Genomic DNA, 5,129 nt, shown 5'->3' on the forward strand with positions numbered 1-5,129 from the left:
TCCTTGGAAACCCTGTACAGGGTCACTATGAGTAGGACTGACTCGATGGCACTTAACAACAATGGTGGTGGTAGTTATGTGCTGTGGTGGTGCTGGTTCCAACTCATAGCAACCCTGCACAGGGTTTCCGAGGCTACGAATCTTTACAGGAGCAGACAGCCTCCTCTGTCTCCCACAGAACCGCTGGTAGTTTTGAACTGCTGACCTAGAGGTTAGCAGCCTAATTTGTAACCACTATGCTAACAGAGCTCCTTTTAACAATAGCCCACCCTTAATCCTTTTATTGGTTTATCACATCAAATCACATCAACTGCCAAACCAATGAGAATCCTGGCCCAGTCAAGCTGACATGAAACCTGACTATCACATCTACCTTCCAAGAAACACTTCAGCAATGCAAGAATGATCCACCTCCCCGACAAAAATGCCACAAGTTAATGAGTGACTTCAACAGAGAAGTTACATTTAACCAGGTACATTTTACAGGCCAAGCCCTGTTCTAAGGGCTTTGTAAACATGAGATCAAGTGCTCTCCAATAGAAATAATGTAACCGACATACTAACTTTGGTAGCCACGTTTAACATAGTAAGCAACATAATTTCATAATATATTTAACACAATATATCTTAAATATTACCAGAAAAGTTGTCTTTGACAACTTTAATCTTTTCTGTTTTCCATGATGTTATTTATTTATTCCTCCATCTTCTTTATTGTTGTTGTTATTGTTAAGTGTCATCTAGTTGATTCTGACTCATAGTGACCCTGTATAGGGGTTCTGAGAAGTAGCTGGTGAGTTTGAACCTCCATCTTGCAGTTGAAACTGACCCTGCAGTCCAGTGCTTATCCTACAGCACCACACGAGGACTCCTCTGTATTATTACAGGTGGAGAAACCGAGACCCAGAGTTCTCAAGACATCTCCCGAGGACTCACAGCTAGTAAACAGCAAAGCCAGGTTTGGCTTTAGGTAGGCTGGTTGCAGGCCAGGTGCTCATTACCATGCTGAGTCCATTACCTTTCTGTGTTGCATGGCTCTAGGACACCTTAAGTCTCCATCTGCTCAACACAGGGCAGACCAGAAGTATCTAAGGTATGACTAGTATGGCAAGTGACCTCGGTGCCACTTGAAGTAGGGCACCACCAGTGTCGGATTACCCAATAAGCAAAGTAAGCCTGAGTTTGCTTGTGTTGGTTTACTAATCTGTAGTGAATTTCAGATTTTTTTTTTCTCCACATCAAAGATTCAGCTTCTAGGTCTGGCTGGCATCTCTCTCTCTCTCCCAACCCCACAACACCTTCCTACAGAATCAAAGCCTCTTTTCAAATGTACAGTCCTCAACAAGAGAGGAGTAAGCAGTAAGTCAAGTAAGCGTGGGCTTACTTGTGCTTACTTATTACTCTGTTGTGAGCAGTTTCACATGTTTTTTTCACAACATCAAAGGTGAGGTGTGGACTAGCATTCCGAGCCACCACAAATATGAATGGCTCCTGACTGAGGCAGCCAGACAAGAGGAAGACAACAATTCTGCTAATGTGGTTGTTATCAACGTCTTTTCATCTTGAAATTTGGGAGGATGATGTGTGATTTAGAGATGGCTCTGGGTACCCTCTCTCAGTCCCAGGGGAAGCTCTGCTGTTGCCTCCTCAAACATCAGCTAGTACTGGGTGGGGAAGACTTTCATTCTAACAATCTAGATGCCAGTGGTTTGAGGGATAGATGACTCCCCTCTCCCATGGTATCCCCTCTTCTCCCTGCCTTCAGCACGCCCCTCATGAACAAGTTCCCGTGGTACCCAGAATGTGGACTGAGAATCAGCCTGTGACAATAGTGTCGCCATGTAACCCTAATCCTACATCTGTCCACTCCCTAGGATGCTTCTCACCTTCCAGGTGTCCCTAAAACTCCTGGCACCTCTCCCTGGCCAGCGGGTGCCTCAATTGCAGTCCTAATTAAAGCTGGTGGGTGACCTGCCACAGAAGGAGATTCCACGGGATGAATGGCATCTTCATTGCCAAAGAAGGGGCTAAGATTTCAGGAGTCCTTGCTTCTCTGCTCCCATATCATTGCTGAATCAGTCCCATGCTGTGGACATCTTGACTGACAGTTGCTACTTGCAGTGCAGTGAATTGCTTCAATTGGTTTTTCTGCCCAACGTCTTTGTAACTCCTACCAAAAAAATATTTTTTCTTGATAAGTCTGCGTAAGAGAAGGTGAGAGAAGATGCTGATAGGATGATATGATTCAGTTGTGAATGATCGTTAACAGGGCTAATTGTAATTGTGAAAACTTGAAACTCTAACATGGGTATAAAATGAGCCACCTCAGAAGTAGGAATGGGGAATCTCACTAACATCAAAGGAGAAAAACTAGGAGTGGAGTGCATCCTTTGGATCCAAAATCACTATGCAATGATCCTCCTCGGCACAGGGACAGAAAACTGTGACACTGGGGGAGTGGCAGAGGAGCAGCAGCAGAAGAACCAAAAGCCAGAGCACAAGACAGAGTGGTGGGCTTTCCAGCCCACAGAGCAAGTAAAACTGACTGACTTTAGGCAAGAGACTTAGTGATGCCAGGCACTTCATTGGGGGAGCTAGGTTTGTTGACCCACAGAGCTGGAGCCAAGTTCTTCAAGCTGAAGGATATGGTGGAGTGGCATGCCCTGTGAGCATTTATCAGCAGCTCTAAAAGAGCTTTATAACATTGGCTGGGCAGAGAGAAGCCTGCCTGTGGGCACAGCTGAGAGAGAAGCTGTTCAGATTGGAAGAACTGTGCCCCAAACATTTCTGACCCTGAATTGTACCCTGATTCCGGTATTTGTAATTGTAATTGCACTTGTGGCCCTGTAAGATAAGCACTGGACCACAAGGTCAGTTTGAACTTCCAGATCAGCAGTTCAAGCTCACTAACTACTCCTCAGAAACTCTATACAGGGTCACTATGAGTTGGAACTAACTCGACGGCACTTAACAGCAACAACAATAAACCCCATAGCTGTAAGTATGGTGTCTGAGTTCTGTGTGGCCATTGCAATAGATTATGAGACCCAGATGAGAAGAGTGCGCTTTGAGAGGGACAGTTGGTGCCTTTTTTTTTTTTTTTTTTTGCACCACTGCATATCCTTTCACAAATGTAAGACTTGGCTTGGGTGACTCTGGACAGAGGGTTTGGGAGGGTGTCTGCCTGACACAGACTCCTGGGGCAGGGGTGGCCTCTGGCTACAGAGCTGAGGAAAAGGGTTTCCTTGGCTTCCCCCAACTCTTCTAAACCCAGAGGTCGGTGGAGCCTACAGTGACCATGTCTAAACTTTTCACTGCTCCTGTAGGGAGCTGGGCCACAAGAACCTGGAAGAGAAAAGTGGACAAGGGAAACCTGTCCCACTGTCCCAAAGACCTGGGACCAGGAAGAGGTCAGTTAGGGACCCTAGGGTCACACTTCGATTTATGTCTTTCTTTCTCACAAAAACTTAACTCCTCCCAAACAACAAACTACAGGGCACCAGATGAAGAGTAGAGGGGGTTAACGATCCCACCCTTGCTACTCCTTCCTCCTACCATAGGGCCTTTGTACTTTCTGTTCCCTCTAACTTGAACGCTTTTCCTTCCCCCATCACCACCACTCCCTCACTGTCTAGTTAATACCTTCCTCACCTCTTCTGACCACAAGTTAAATGCTAGTACTGAACCGTTCTCTTTTTTAGGGTATCACACTCAATATGTCATCAGTTGCCTCCCCAGTTCCATGAAGGCCGAGACCATTTTGGCCATGCTCACTATTAGACACCTGTGCCTATTTTACACAGCAGAGACTGAACTTCAGAGGCTAATTAGGGCCAGAGCCAAGGTGTGAAACTTTCTCTGTTTGCTTTCAGAACCTGGTTCTTTAACCACCACCTGTCCTGGCTCCCCAAAGACAAAGTCTTCTCACATTGAGTATGCAAGCAGCACAGAACTAGTGGATTTTGGGATGTCAGCCCCTAAGGTAGAAACAAGGATCCCTGGTGGTGCACTGGGATAAGCATCAGACTGCTAACCACAAGATCAGCAGTTCAAACCCATCAGCCACTCCAAAGGAGAAAGATGAAGCTGTCTTTTCTCGTACGGATTTGTTGTCTGAAACCCTAAGATGCAGTTTTACTCTCTCCTACAGCATCACTCTGAGTTGGTACTGACTCGATGGCAGTGTGTTAAGGTGGAAACAGGAGGAGGTAATTCTAGGTCAAGAAAACTGTCTACAGAAATGTGGAGGTGGCAAGCTGGAGACACCAGGCTGCTCTGGCAGATTGAGGTGAGTTCATGAAGGAACTTCAGGTGGTGCTGGGGATTCGAGTCATCCCCTTTCTGTGGTGGAGAGCCATGGAAAGTTCTAGAGGAGACCAATGTGATTCCACCTGTGTCTGAAAGAAAACTCCAAGCACAATGTGAAGACAGTAGGCGTTCAGAGCCAGGGATACTATCTTGAGAGACTGTTGCAAGAATCCATAGAGATGTGGGAGAGAATGGGGAAGCAAGCAGAAGCAGGAGGAGGGTACTGCCTCAACCCTGTCCTCTATTGGAGCTCTGTTGGCCAGCTTGGGTAAATTCAGGGTAGGATGATACCCAGAACCTGGTATGTGGGAGTTCTACTGTAGCTGTAAATTACAAATTCATGATGTGGATTCTTCAGGGCACTTCAAATGCCCTGAGCAGCAATGCAGAAACACAGTGATTACAAAAATTGTTCCTGAAATTACACCTTGTTGTTGTTGTTAATTGTTGAGTCAGTTCTGACTCATAGCACCCTGTATAGGGTTTCTTAGGAGCATCTGGTGGGTTTGAACAGCAGACCTTGTGGTTCACAGTCCAGTGCTGATCCTACAGTGCCACACCAGGAGTCCTAAGATGGTTCTAAAATATTCCACTGTGAAATTTATTTGATTATTTCTATACTTGCATTGGACTCATGGTGAGGCACTGTAGAATCAGCACCAGACTGTGAGCCACAAGGTCGGCAGTTCAAATCCACCAGCTGCTTCTCAGAAACCCTACACAGAATTGCTATGAGTCAAAATCGACTCAATGCACTTCATAAAAACATACTTGCATTGTGGCCCCATAGGATAAGCACTGCACTGCTAACCACAAGGTTG

Source organism: Chrysochloris asiatica, unplaced genomic scaffold (assembly GCF_000296735.1).
Source record: "Chrysochloris asiatica unplaced genomic scaffold, ChrAsi1.0 scaffold00128, whole genome shotgun sequence".
Taxonomy (NCBI): domain Eukaryota; kingdom Metazoa; phylum Chordata; class Mammalia; order Afrosoricida; family Chrysochloridae; genus Chrysochloris; species Chrysochloris asiatica.